This window comes from Mustela nigripes, chromosome X (genome assembly GCF_022355385.1).
Source record: "Mustela nigripes isolate SB6536 chromosome X, MUSNIG.SB6536, whole genome shotgun sequence".
NCBI classification, from domain to species: Eukaryota; Metazoa; Chordata; class Mammalia; order Carnivora; family Mustelidae; genus Mustela; species Mustela nigripes.
Window position 1 is genome coordinate 75,342,923 of NC_081575.1, and position 15,955 is coordinate 75,358,877.

The 15,955-nt window shown below is 35.5% G+C and overlaps 1 protein-coding gene across 7 annotated transcripts in view; it reads right to left on the reverse strand.

Annotated features, from left to right (window-relative positions):
* The window catches only part of ARHGEF9 (Cdc42 guanine nucleotide exchange factor 9), a 223,369-nt gene that overhangs the window by 119,667 nt on the left and 87,747 nt on the right, over positions 1–15,955 (reverse strand). The gene's annotated exons all lie outside the window — the stretch shown is intronic.

The following is a 15,955-nucleotide window of genomic DNA, read 5'->3' on the forward strand; positions in this document are numbered from 1 at the left end:
CTTAGAACAACAGAAGCTTTGGGATGGAGCTAGAGGAACATTAGTTATTTCTAAACTCTGTGTATTCTCCCCTCTCTTTTTGCCTCATAGAGAATGAGGGTTGGTTACCACCCAGCAAACCTAGAAATATCACCAGCATATAGTCTATGTATTTGTCATAGGCCATAGCAAGTAAAGAACACTTCATTTTAATGCACTTTGCATACACAGCCAAATGTGCAAAAATGTATCTCCATTCAGAAACTTTCATCCTTTATAAATGTTCTTTTGGAAGTCTCTCCATCTTTCAAAGGTCAACTTTGTGTCTTCAATATGCTAACAGCTGCCCTATAATACAATCAATAGGCAGTGATGAAGGATGATTAGTCAAGGAACAGATCTGTTCAAAAAGTGATTCTAAGGCATTGAAGCAAGCACATCATATACATGTCATCTATGTGAAACAATAAAAGCCTCATCCTATAATAATCCATTAGGTTTTCCCAGCTTTTCACAATGTAAGCTAAACTCTGTGATAAAAAGGGTACCAAACGCAGGCTTTTAAGAGATTTAAAATGAAACATTTATTTTCGTCTCAGGAGTTTAAGACAAGTCAATTCAAAATACTGGCTTTTGGGTGCTGGAATGAGATGACTCTCTGGAACAGTTCCAGTGGGAAGGAACAAGGATATCTGTCAGAGTGGGATTGAGACAAGCAAATGTCTAGAGACTGGCAAGTTGGAAGACTTTCCTGGAAGTCTTCTCAGAGTACTTGAAGACTATTTTCTTTAACCTTTACTGAACGCTAAGCAAAGTTGGGTTAATGCAATGCAATTTAACAAAAGTCTATTTTGGACCTATTCTTTGCCTCACCACTAACTACAAGACACAAAGATGAGCAAGATTTCTAATTCCTCCCCATCCCTCCTGCCTCAGCAGTTCCAGGGAGTGCTTTCCAAATCAGAAAATATCACTGGTCTTCATCTCTTCCTAGTCCATTTCCATTGTCATGGTCCCTTCTCCCTAGGTGATTTCCCTGGGTTATCTCCCAGTTCTAATTCCTCCCATTTGTCATTATCAGAACAATTTCCTTAACTATTACATTGATTGGATAGTCTCAGCCTCCAAAATCCTCAATAGTACCCCATTACCAAGTCCAAATCTCTCACCCTAGAATTCAAACATTACCATAATTTGGCTTCAATTTTCATTTCCATCCTTAGCTTCTACTATGTCCTCCAGGAAGACTAGGCTTCTCCCAAACTGGTCTACTTTCTGTCTACAAATATTCTGAACCATGGTCTTTAATCCCATACTTGATCATGTAAATAATAGAATACAGAGGCTTTCAACCATTTCAGCAACAATGAACCAACATATCAATTTCCTGATAAGAAACTTAAGCCCATAGAGGAGAAATAATGTCAGGGAATTACCAACTTACCAGATCCCCATTTTAATATGCTTTTTTATTTTTATTTTGTATACATCTTCCTTTTTTTCCCTTTTTTAACTACACAATAGATACAGAAATACATTTGCTTTGTAAAAATTTAAAATAAAGAAAAAGAAGAAAACCCAAAATATTAAAATCAGGAATAAAAGACTAAAAGTTACTGCCAAGCTAACAGAAATTTTTAAAAAATGATTCAAGGGAACACTATGAACAACTGTATGCCAAAAATTAGATAACCTGATGAAATAAATTCCTAGAATGATAAAAACTACAGAATATGACTGAAAAGGAAATAGAAAATCTGAATAAACCTATGACAAGTAAAGAGCAATTAAAAACTTCTTGGGGCACATGGGTAGCTAAATTGGTTAAGAGTCTGCCTTCAGCTCAGGTCATGATCAAGCACCATATCAAGCTCCCTGCTCAGCAAGGAGCCTACTTCTCTCTCTCCCACTACTCCTGCTTGTGTGCTCTCTCCCTCTCTCTTTCTCACTGTCAAATAAATAAGTAAAATCTTGAAAAAATTTTCTTACATGGGAAAAAGAAAAACAAAACAAAACAACAACAACAAAAGGACCAGATTGGCATCACTAGTGAAGTCTACCAAACATTTAAAGAATAATTAACATCAATCTTTCATAAACTTTCAAAAAATAGAAATGCAGAAATTCCCAACAAAATTTTTGCAAATCAGAGACTTCTCCAATGAAGACATACAAATGGCTATCAGACACATGAAAAAATGTTCATCATCACTAGCCATCAGGGAGATTCAAATTAAAACCACATTGAGATATCACCTTACACCAGTTAGAATGGCCAAAATTAACAAGACAGGAAACAACATGTGTTGGAGGGGATGTGGAGAAACAGGAACCCTCTTACATTGTTGGTGGGAATGCAAGTTGGTGCAACCACTTTGGAGAACAGTGTGGAGATTCCTCAAGAAATTAAAAATAGAGCTTCCCTATGACCCTGCAAATACACTCCTGGGTATTTACCCCAAAGATACAGATGTCGTGAAAAGAAGGGCCATCTGTACCCCAATGTTTAGAGCAGCAATGGCCACTGTTGCCAAACTGTGGAAAGAACCAAGATGCCCTTCAACGGACGAATGGATAAGGAAGATGTGGTCCATATACACTATTGAGTATTATGCCTCCATCAGAAAGGATGAATACCCAACTTTTGTAGCAACATGGATGGGACTGGAAGAGATTATACTGAGTGAAATCAGTCAAGCAGAGAGAGTCAATTATCATATGGTTTCACTTATTTGTGGAGCATAACAAATAGCATGGAGGACATGGGGAGTTGAAAGGAGAAGGGAGTTGGGGGAAATTGGAAGGGGAGGTGAACCATGAGAGACTATGGACTCTAAAAGACAATCTGAGGGGTTTGAAGCAGCAGGGGGGGTGGGAGGTTGGGGTACCAGGTGGTGGGTATTATAGAAGGCACGGATTGCATGGAGCACTGGGTGTGGTGAAAAAATAATGAACACTGTTATGCTGAAAATAAATAAAAAATAAATGAAAATAAATAATTTTTTTAAAAAAAATTGCAAAGCAAATCCAGTAACAGATATATTTTAAAAAATCCACATTACCAGATGGAATTCATACCAGGAATGCAAGGTTGATTCAACACATGAAAATCAGTCAACGTAATACACCATATTAATGGAATAAAGGTTTAAAAAATACATAAGCATCTCAATATACACAGCAAAAACACTTAGAGAATCCCAACACCTTTTCATGATGAAAAAAGAAAACATTCAACAAATTTGGAATAAGAAGAAGCTTTCTCAAACAACTGATAGAAATTTATGGAACACCCATAATTAATGTACTTAATGATGAAAGGCTGAATGCTTTCATCCTACAATCAAGAACAGACATCACTTCCATGCAACATGTATACTGAGGGCTAGAGCAATGGAGAAAAAAAATTCAGATTAGAAAGAAAAATTAAAACTATTCACATATGACATAATTTTAATATATATATTTATATAAATTTTTATATATAATCATATATATATATTTAATCCTAAGGAATCCACACACACAAAAATCCTGTTATAACTAATAAATGAAGTCAGCAATGTTGCAGGATATAAGATCAACATACAAATTCAAGTGTTTTTCTGAAAATAAAATTAAGAAAACAATCCTATTTAAGTAGCATCAGAAAGAATAAAATCCTCAGCAATACATTTTACAAAAGAAGTGTAAGACATGCACAATGAACACTGCAAAACATTGCCAAAAGAAACTAAAGACCTAACTGAATAAAAAGATATCTCATGTTCATGGATTGGAAAATTTAATATTGTTAAGATGGTAATATTGTGCAAATTGATTCAGATTCAACACAATCCCTATCAAAACTCTCAGCTTGTTTCTTGGCAGAAATTGATAAGCTGATTCTAAATTTCATACTGAAATTCAAAAGACAAGAATAACCAAAATGATTCTGAAAAAGAACAAAGTTGGAGGACTCACACTTCTGATGCCAAAACTTACTATAACCAAGTGAGTGTAGTACTGGCACAATAACAGATTTAAAGATCAATGAAATAGATAAGAGTACAGAAATATACCCAACATTTATGCTAAACTGATATTTTTCAAAGATGTCAACACAATTCAAAGGGGTAGCATATAGTCTTTTCAACAAATGGTGAGGGGGCAACTGGATATCCATACGCAAAAGAATAAACTTGGACCCACACCTCCACTACATATGAAAATTAACTTAAAATGGATTAAAGACCCAAGTGTAAAAGCTAAAATGATAAAATATGTAAAAGAAAACACAGAAGGAGATTTTTGAGACCTTGGATTTGGCAACAGTTTCTTGCATATGACACCTAAAACAAAAGCAACCAAAGGAAAAAATTTAGACTTTATTAAAATTTAAAAAATTTTGCTTTGCAAATGATAGCATCAAGAAAGTGAAACAAACCACAGAATGGAAGAAAATATTTGCATATACTATATCGGATAAGGATCTAGTATCCAGAATATATAGAACTCAACAATAAAAAGGAAAATAGCCCATTTATAAATGGGCATAGTATCTGAACGTTTTTCCAAAGAAGATACATAAATGGCCAACAAACACATGTAAAGATGTTCAACAGCACTAGCTATCTTGGGAATATAAATCAAAACCACAATGAGGGGGCGCCTGGGTGGCTCAGTGGGTTAAAGCCTCTGCCTTTGGCTCAGGTCATGATCTCGGGGTCCTGGGATCGAGCCCCACATTGGGCTTTCTGCTCAGCAGGGAGCCTGCTTCCCCTCTCTCTCTGCCTGCCTCTCTACTTGTGATCTTTCTCTCTGTCAAAATAAATGAATAAAATCTTTAAAAAAAATTAAAAAATAAAAAAACACAATGAGGTATCATTTTTAGACTGGTTATAACAAAAAACGGGCAACTGCATGTATTGAGTAGGATATGAAGAAATTGGAACCCTCATACACTGCTGGTAGGAATGTAAGTTGGTACAACTACTGTAGAAATCATTTTGGCAGTTTTTCAAAAATTTAAACATACTGTTACCATATAATATAACTCAGCAGTTCTGCTCCTAGGTATATAGTCAAGGCAACTGAAAATATATGTTCACACAAAAACTGGTATACAAATGTTCATAGCAGCATTACTCATAATAGCCAAAATGGGAAAACAATCCAAAAGTTCAACTGATATATTGATAAATCAAAATACGGTATGTATGTGAACACACCCACACACATACAAATATACACAAACACAAAATACAATACTATTTAGCAATACAAAGGAATAAAATACAATACAGATGAAACTCAGAAGCAGCATGCTAAGTAAATGAAGCCAGACACACAAAGAGCCACATATTATACACCACTTATATAAAATGTCCCAAATAGACAAATCCATCAAGACAGAAAGCATATTAGTAGTTTCCAGGGGCTAGAGGGAGGGGAAAATGGGGAGTTAGTGCTAATGGTTGCAGGGTTATTTTGGGGGAGTGAAGAAAATATTCTGGAATAGTCAGTAGTGATTGTTGCACAATGAATATATGGTTGTTGAACAACACAGATGTTAGGGGTGCGAACTCCCCACACAGTCGAAAATCTGTGTATATCTTTTGACTCTAAAAATTTAACTATTAATAGCCTACTGTTGACCAGAATCCTTACCAATAACATAAAAAATTGATTAACACATATTTTGTATGTTGTATTATATACAGTATTCTTACAATTATGTAAGCTAGAGAAAAATGTTATTAAGAAAATTGTGAAGAATATACATTTACAGGACTATACTGTATTTATCTTTAAAAAAAAAACCTATGTATTAAGTAGACCTACACTATTTAAATCCATGTTTTCCAAGGGTCAACTACACTAAAACCCACTTTAAAATGGTAAGTTTGAGTAATACCCAACTTTTTCATCAACTTGGGTGGGACTAGAGGAGATTATGCTAAGTGAAACAAGTCAAACAAAAAGTCAATTATAATATGGTTTCACCTATTATGGAACATAAGGAATAGTGTGGAGGACATTCGTAGGAGAAGGGAAAAATTAAGAGAAAGAAATCAGAATGGGAGTCAAACCATGAGAGACTATGGTGCCAGGAAACAAAATGAGGATTTTAGAAGGGAGGGAGGTGGGGGGAATGTGTGAGCCTGGTGATGGTTGTTAAGAAGGGCAAGGGATTGCATGGAGCACTGGGTGTTATATGCAAACAATGAATCATGGAACACTACATCAAAAACTAATGATGTACTGTGACTAAGATAACACTATAAAAATAAATAAATAAAAATAAAATGGTAAGCTTTTGGAATATGTAATATATCCCTGTAAAAAATAAAAATATTAAAATAGTCTAGATAAGGTGACAGTCCCCCTTTGGCTACTCCTCATCCTAGTTATTTTCCACCTTTTGTAAGGAAATTATGGTTATAAATTTGTATAATCCCGGCTGACGCTTCCCCATGCTTTTATATACCCATACACATACTCCAGTGAATTCATTGTTCCACATGTTAAACTCATGCTAATTCCTCTCCTGATACACACTCTTCAACATATTTAGTAGCCTCTCCCTGCAAATGGTTTAGTAGTTCTTAAAGGAGAGGTGCCATAACATCCAGTTCTCGCCGGCCCCAGCATGATGCCTTAGCACCTGTGAAAAGTGCAACAGGGGCTTAAGCAGTGTCACAGAAAGCCAGACTAGCCCTGGCTCTAGCAGTGTAATGTTTCTGAGAAAAGAATGGGTAAACAATACTGTCTAAATGTTACCTCAATATTTTCAAAGGTCAAATCTAGTCAGCCAGAGAGGAATAAAAAGTGATCCATCCTCTGAGAAAGTAAAGGGTTACCAACAGTAACATTCAACAACAGAATCTCAGAGTTGTTAGATTGGAGTTATAAAGGAAATGGTAGGTCTCCAAGTCCATACACCTTCATCCCCCTAATCAGCACATAAACCCCCTTGACAATATCTGCTGCCGATCAATTACCTAGCCATTATGCTTGAACACAACCAGTGATGAAATTGCTATTTTCCAAGACAGCCCTTTCCTTTTTCAGGTAGCTCTAATTATGAGCAGGGCCCTCTAATGTGCCTCTGTTTTTACGAAAGCACCAGCCAAAAAACTCAGCAACAGGGCAAAAGACAGACAAGAGAATGGGATTGGAGGAAATGAATTCTTCCTATAACAGAGATCACTGAAACCCCCTTCTCTGCCAGAACAGTTAATCAATGGAAAAGTGGCTGCAAGGTAGAGGTGGAGAACAGAAAGAAACCTTGTGTGCTATAGGCACAGCTCCCACTTCTTGCACGCATATTCCCACCTCTGTCTTGGAGCCTCAGTCCCAGTTTCCAGGAGAATCAGATATGCTTAGAGATGCCTGACAATGCATACCAGGAAGCGTTTTACAAAGCCAAACAGCATGACATGTATAATCAGGCACAAAAACCATTCTTTGCCCCTCAAGGGAAAAAGATTTAATAACTGTCACTAATTACATGAAAGATCATTATAATAAAACTGCTGACAAATTGTTTTCCTTTTCCAGCTTAGACAAAATGAGCAATGAGCTTCAACCATAGCAAAGAAAGTATGAAAGTTTTGGTTATACAACAGACCAAAAAGGAAAAAAAAAAAAAAAGACAGTAAAGGAAAAGATAAAATACAAGACAAGACCTGTGTGGATGTCCTGTCTCAACATTTATGGTTACTTATTAACATGTTAGAATGGACCTAGCCCACTGAATTCCACTCCTCCCTAATAAAGACCAGTAACATCAGTCAGGTGGCTCTTGCTGGTCATTCTAACACACCCGACTTATATATACCTCTACCCTTGTATCCTTCTAATGGCTGCCCTCCACCGTTTCTCCTACTGTTTCTTACCATCCTTCTATTGTTCTTGGCTTCTCTGAAAGCCTAGCTCAAGAACAGTGCCTTCCCATTTCAAAACAGCCCTGCAAGGCAGACAAATATACCTTTATTAATCCTACATTCTATATGAAAAATCTAAGGCCAGACAGGATGATAGATGGTGCACAGTAAATAAGAAGCAGTCAGGATTCAAGCAAGGTCTTTAGACTCAGGCCAAAATTAAGAGAGACTATGATGGAATTGAAGGATTCAAATCCTGACTCTACAATTGTCTTGCTGAGTAATGTAGAATAAGTTACTTAATATCTCGGATCCTATTTCCTCAGCTATAAAATAGAGAATAATATTGATCTACTTCATAGGATTATTGTGAAGATGAAATAGAGTAATACATATGAAACCCTTAGAATATTCCCCAGCACAGAGTTAAATATAACTGTTATTATTATTATTATTATTATTATTATCCTCTAAGTTGACACCATCTTCCTTAGAACCACAAGGAAACATGGCATCTGGGAAAAACTGTTCTCTCTAGCCAGGAAAGGGACTTAGGAGGCACTTTTGTAATAAGCTTCATAATTTCCATAAATATCTCACATTCCAAATGTCATTTCCTTGATAGATTTTTTTTAAGATTTTATGTATTCATTTGAGAGAGAGAAAAAGAGACAGAGGCAGAGATAGCAGAAGCAGGGAGAGAGGGAGATGGAGAGTGAGAAGCAGATGCCCTGCTGAGCTGAGAGCTCAACATGGGGCTCGATCCCAGAACCTGTAGATCATGTTCTGAGCTGAAGGTAGATGCTTAATCATCTGAGCCACCTAGATGCCCCAACAGGGAGATTCTAAATAGCTGTCACTAAGGGAGACTGAGGCTGAATAGGAGAAGTTGATATCCTTTGCCTATGACAAGGCTCATCCTAAAGTGAGGGTTCAAGCTAGAATGGGGGTGGGCACAGTAAAAGACTTCATAGATGACATAATTCTTCCTAGTCAACAAAAGTAGATGCCTTTGGCAAAGTTAGAAACTGCCAAATCAATATATGAAAGTCAACAGGTTTATTTAAATTAGTAGATATCGTCTAGGGAAAAATATGATTTTTCAATGATATTTATAATTATAAAACAATACGTAACTCCTAAAAGTAAGCCTAAGAAAGTATGCATAAGCCTTTGGAAAGAAAATAAATAAGCTTTCTTGAGAGACATTAAAATTTAAATAGAGAGAAAAACCATGCTTTTAGTTAGCCTCAATATTGCAAAAATGTCAATTCTCTTTAACTTGATCTAGTGACTAAATTTTTTCAAACCGGAATCTTAGTAGAGATTTTAGAACACTTAATAGGTTCATTATAAAATGTATATAAGTCTAAAAAGAAAAACAAGAATAGCCAAGACATGCCTGAAGAAAAAATTAAGGTGGAATGACTTACAAAGATATAATAAAACTATAGCAATGAAGATAAGCCAATGGAACCAAGTAGATGGTACCAGAAATTCAAATATATGAGAATGTGATTCATGAAAGATTACTGCAAATTATTGAGAAAATAAGAATGTATATAATAAATGGAATAAAATAAAAATCAGGTCCCTTTCTCATACCATATATAATAAATTCTTGAGGGATTATATTCTTAAATCTAAAAGCAGAGCTATAAAAAAACTTTCCAAAACAACTTAGAAGAATTACTTTATAGTCTCAGAGAAAATTTCTTAAACAAGAAACAAAATAATTTCACAAAGAAACTTTGAGTGGGAACTTCTCTCTAAAAAGGTAGCATAAAGTGAAGCCAAGCTAGCCATTAGCTGGGAGGAGATGTTTGCATAAATGATTAGTCTTCACAATGTATAAAGAAGGTCTTTAAAATGTATAAAGAAGGTCTTTAAAAATGAAAGAATGACCAACAACACATTAGGGAAAAAAATGGGAAAAAATTTGAGAAACACTGAAGGAATCATGAAAATGGCTCAATCTGTTCAGATATATTAAATGTGTAAAGTAATACCACAACAAGATATTTTACAGCCACCAGTTTGGCATACATTAAAAACATGACAATGGGGAGTCTAGGGTGATTATTCAGTTGAGTGACTAGATTTTGGCTCAGGTCATGATCTCAGCATCATGAGATTTGAGCCCGATATCAGGCTCTGTGGTCAGTGGGGAGTCTGCTTAAGATTCTCTCCCTCTCCCTCTGACTCTCCTCTTCTCTCTCTCTCCCTCAAATAAATACATCTTAAAAACTTTGACAACAAAACTGTTCAAAATGTGGGGGTAGAAGGAACTAGATGTCTCTTGTGGAAAGTTTGTTTAAAGAAACCATGGCTGAAAACTTCCCAAATCTGGGGAAAGAAGTGGACACCAGGTACATGAAACTCAAAGTTTCCTAGTCAGGTTCAATTCAAAGACTTCACTAAGAAACATTATAATAACAATATAAAAAATCATGGCTGCTTAGGTCGTCTCAGTTAGTTAAGCATCTGCCTTCAGCTCAGGCCATGATCTCAGGGTCCTGGGATCAAGCCCCACATCTGGCTCCCTGCTGAGCCGGGAGTGTACTTCTCCCTCTCCTTCTGCCCCTCCCCCTACTCATGCTCGCACTCTGTCTCAAATAAATAAACAAAATATTTTTTAAAAATGTCAAAAATCAAAGACAGAAAGAATCTTGAAAGTACCAGAGAAAAGGAGCTCATCACATACAAAAGAATCCCTATAAGGCTATCAGTGGATTTCTCAGCAGAAATCTTGCAGATCAGGAAAGTGGGATGGTTTATTCAAATTACTGGAAGAAAAATAGTGCCAACCAAAAATACTTTACCCAACAAAGCCATCAAACAATTGAAAGAGAGATAAAGACATTCCCAGATAAGTAAAAGCTGAAGCTCACCACCACTAGAACTGTCTTACAAGGAAGGGAATTCTTCAAGCTGAAAAAAAGATGCTGACTGGGAACACAAAATTGTATCAAAGTATAAAACTCACTGGTAAAAGTAAATATATAGTCAAACTAAGAATACTCTAATATTGTAATATGGTGGTATGTAAATCACTGAATTCTAGTATAAAGACTAAATGACAAATTATAAAAAAATTATAGTTATGATATTTTGTTAATGGATACACAATATAAAAAGATGAGGAAGTATTGAATCACTATGTTGTACACCTGAACCAATATTAACTAATTAACTAATATTAATTAACTGTATGTTAATTAACTGGAATTTAAATAAAAACTTTTTAAAAAGGGAAAAAAATGTAAGGAATGGCATCAAAAACAAAATCTGTGGAGGGTAAAAGCATTGAGCTTTTGTATTTGGACAAACTTAAGCTGTTATTCTACTTAAGAAAGATGGTTAAAAACTCTTAAAGTGTTTTGTGTTAACCTCACAATAACAATAGAACAGAAACTTATAGTAGCTACACAAAAGATAAAAAGGAATCAAAGCATACCAATATGGGAAATCATCAAATCACAAAAGAAGAGATCAAGAGAAGAAGAAAGAAAGAATCAGTAAAACACCCAGAAAACAATGAACAAAATGACAATTGCAAATACTTATTTTTTTAAAGATTTTATTTATTTATTTGACAGAGCTCACAAGTAGGCAGAGAAGCAGGCAGAGAGAAGGAGAGGAGGAAGCAGACTCCCTGCTGAGCAGAGAGCCCAATGTGGGGCTTGATCCCAGAACCCTAGGATCATTGCCTGAGCTGAAGGCAGAGGTTTTAATCCACTGAGCCACCCAGGTGCCCCCTCCCTTTTTTAAGATTTTATTTATGCAAGTACTTATTTACCAATAATTACTTTAAGTGGAAATTCATTAAAATCTCTAATCAAAAGACAGAGTGACTGGATAAAATATAAGACCCAACTATATGTTGCCTATGAGGTTGACTTCACCTTTAAGGATATATTTAGGCTTCTTAAATTCTACATGAGTGAAATCATATGTTCTTTCTTTTTCTTCTTTCTCTGACTGACTTATTTCACTTAGCATTATATCCTCTAAGTCCTTTCATGTTGTTACAAATGGCAAGATTTCATTTTTATGGCTGAGTAATATTCCATTCCATATGTATATATTTTCTTTAACCATTCAACTAATCTAGATTGCTTCCATATTTTGACTATTGTAAATAATATTGCAGAAAACACAGCAGTTCGCAAATCTTTATGAATTAGTGTTTTCATTTTGTTTGGGTAAATATGAAGTAGAGGAATTATTGGGTCATACGGTAATATTTTTTGCTTTTTTAAAAACCTCAATACTGTTTTCATAATGACTGTGCTAATTTGCATTCCCCCAACACTGTACAAAGGTTCCTTTCCACAGCCTTGCCGACACTTGTTATTCCTTGTATTGATTATTTTAGCCGTTCTGAGAGGTATAAAGTGATATCACTTTGTGGTTTTAACTTACATTTCCCTGATTATTAGAGATGTAGAACATCTTCTCATATATCTGTTGGCCATCAGTATGCCTTCTTTGGAAAAAATGTCTATTCAGGTATTTAAGAAACAGTACAGATGAACAAACAAAGGAAAGAAGAGACAAACAAAAATAGACTCTTGAACGCACAAAATCAACTGGTGATCATCAGAAAGGAAGTGGATGTGTTGTTTATAAAAGAGATAACAGAGATTAAGAATACACTTATATTTTTTATCTTTTTTTGGAGAGAGGAGAACATATATCTGCGTACACATATGTGTGTGAGAATGGGTAGGGGAGGGGCAGAGGGAGAGAAAGAATCTTAAGCTTGATCTCAGGACCACGAGATCATGACCTGAGCCAAAATCAAGAGTTGGATGCTTAGTCAAGTGTTGGACTGAGCCAACCAGGTGCCCCAAGAATATACTTGATAAACACCAATAAATATATAAAAATTTTGAATCATTATTTTGTATACCTGAAACTAATATAACACTGTATGTTAATCATATGCAAATTTAAAAAGTAAAAGAAGAAAAGTATACATACAGGCTAAAAGTAAAGTAATGGAAAAAAGATATTACATGAAAATGGAAACTGAAAGAGAATAGGGGTAGCTATATTTGTATCAAAAAAAAAAAAAAATGACAGAGCACCTGGGCAGCTCAGTGGGTTAAAGCCTCTGCCTTCAACTCAGGTCATGATCCCAGGGTCCTGGGATTGAGCCCCACATTGGGCTCTCTGCTCAGCAGGGAGTCTGCCTCCCCGTCTCTTACTGCCTGCCTCTCTGCCTACATGTGATCTCTGTCTGTCAAATAATAAATGAAGTCTTTAAAAAAATGATTAGAAGTCAAAAACTATAATAAGAGACAAACAAGGTAATAATACAATCATAGAGGGGTCAATATATCAAGAAGAATAACAATATTGAATACATGTGCAATCAACATTTGAACCCTTAAATATATAAAGCAAATACTAACAGACCTAAAGGGAAAAGCAGCAATACAGTAATAGTAGGGGACCTCAGTATTCCCACTTTCAACAATATATAGATCATCCAAGAGAATATTAATTCAGAAACATTAGACCTAAACTACACTTTAGATTGGATGTATCTAATAGACATACACAGAAGATTCCATCAAACAGCAACAGAATACACATTCTTCTTAGGTACTCATAGAATACTTTCCAGGACAGACCATGTGTTGTTAGGCCATAAATGAGTCTTAACCAATTTAAGAAGAATGAAATCATTTCAAGTATCTTTACTAACAACAATGAAAATCAAAACAATAATGAGATATCACCTTATATATGTTAAAATAGCTAATCAAAAAGTCAAAAGGTAACAAGCATTAGGATGTGGAGAAAAGTGAACTCTTCTGAACTATGGGTAGGAATGTAAATTGGTACAGTCATTATGCAAAAACATTTTGGAGGTACCTCATAAAATTAAAAGTAGAACTGTTATATGATCTAGCAATTTCACTTCTGAGTACATATCCAAAGGATATAAAATCACTATTTAAAAGAGAATTCTATACTCCCATGTCAAATGTCAATGTCAAAGAAGTTCCTGCCTGTATTCTCCTCTGGGACGTTATACAGTTTCATGTCTCACTTAAAGGTTTTTAAACCATTTTGAATTCATTTGTGTGTATGGTGTAAGAAAGTGGTCCAGTTTCTTTCTTATGCATGTTGCTGACCAGTTTTTCCAACACCAATTGTTGAAGAGACTGTCTTTTTTCCTACAGATATTTATTCCTATTTTGTCAAAGATTAATTGACCATATAGTTGTATGTTAATTTCTGGGTTTTTTATTCTGTTCTCTTGATCTATGTATCTATTTTTCTGTCACTACCATATTGTTTTGATCAAGACAGCTTTGTAATACAAATCAAAGTCTGGAATTGTGATACCTCCAGCTTTGTTTTTCTTTTTCAAGGTTGCTTTGGGTATTCAGAGTCTTTTGTTGTTCCATACGAGTTTTTGGATTGTTAGGATATGAAAAATCTCCAAAAAGTACTAGAAATTGAATCCAACAAAATATTTATAAGAGAAAAAAAAATCCTGCCACGTTACTGAATTGCTATATGAGTTCTAGTGGTTTGGGGGTGGTCTTTTGGGTTTTCCATATAAAGAATCATGACACCTGCAAAGAGAGAGAGTTATTGTACAGAAATCAGTGACTTTCTTATACACTAACAATGAAAATACAGAAAGGGAAATTAGAGAATCAGTTCCATTTACTACAGCATCAAGAACCATAAGATATCTGGGAATAAACCTAACAAAAGAGATAAAGGATCTGTACTTGAGGAACTAAGAACACTCATGAAAGAAACTGAAGAAGACACAAAAAGATGGAAGACCATTCCATGCTCTTGGATTGGAAGAATAAACATTGTTAAAATATCTATACTGCCTAGAGCAATCTATACTTTTAATGCCATTAAAATCAAAATTCCACAGGTATTTTTCATAGAGCTGGAGAAATAATCCTAAAATTTGTATGGGACCAGAAGAGCCCCCAAATTGCTAAGGAAATGTTGAAAAAGAAAAATAAAACTGGCGGCATCACGTTACCTGATTTCAAGCTTTACTACAAAGCTGTCATCACCAAGACAACATGGTACTGGCATAAAAACAGACACATAGACCAGTGGAACAGAGTAGAGAGCCCAGATATGGCCACTCAATTCTATGGGCAAATAATCTTCGACAAAATAGGAAAAAATATACAGTGGAAAAAAGACAGTCTCTTCAATAAATGGTGCTGGGAAAATTGGACAGCTATATGTAGAAGAATGAAATTCGATGATTCTCTTACACCTTACACAAAGATAAACTCAAAATGGATAAAAAGACCTCAACATGAGACAGGAATCCATCAGAATCCTAGAGAACATAGGCAGTAACCTCTTCGACATTGGCCTCAGCAAATTCTTTCAAGACATGTCTCCAAAGGCAAAGGAAACAAAAGCAAAAATGAACTTTTGGGACTTCATCAAGATCAAAAGCTTCTGCACAGCAAAGGAAACAGTCAAGAAAACAAAGAGGCAACCCACGGAAGGAGAGAAGATATTTGCAAATGACAGCACAGACAAAAGGTTGATATCCAGGATCTATAAAGAACTTCTCAAACTCAACACACACAAAACAGACAATCATATAAAAAATGGGCAGAAGATATGAACAGACACTTCTCCAATGAAGACATACAAATGGCTATCAGTCACATGAAAAAATGTTCATCATCACTAGCCATCAGGGAGATTAAATTAAAACCACATTGAGATACCACCTTACATCAGTTAGGATGGCCAAAATTTGCAAGACAGGAAACGTGTGTTGGAGAGGATGTGGAGAAAGGGGAACCCTCTTACACTGTTGGTGGGAATGCAAGTTCGTGCAGCCACTTTGGAGAACAGTGTGGAGATTCCTTAAGAAATAAAAAATATAACTTCCCTATGACTCTGCAATTGCACTACTAGATATTTACCCCAAAGATACAGATGTAGTGAAAAGAAGGGCCACCTGTACCCCAATGTTTATAGCAGCAACGACCACGGTCGCCAAACTGTGGAAAGAACCAAGATGCCCTCAATGGATGAATGGATAAGGAAGATGTGGTCCATATACACTATTGAGTATTATGCCTCCA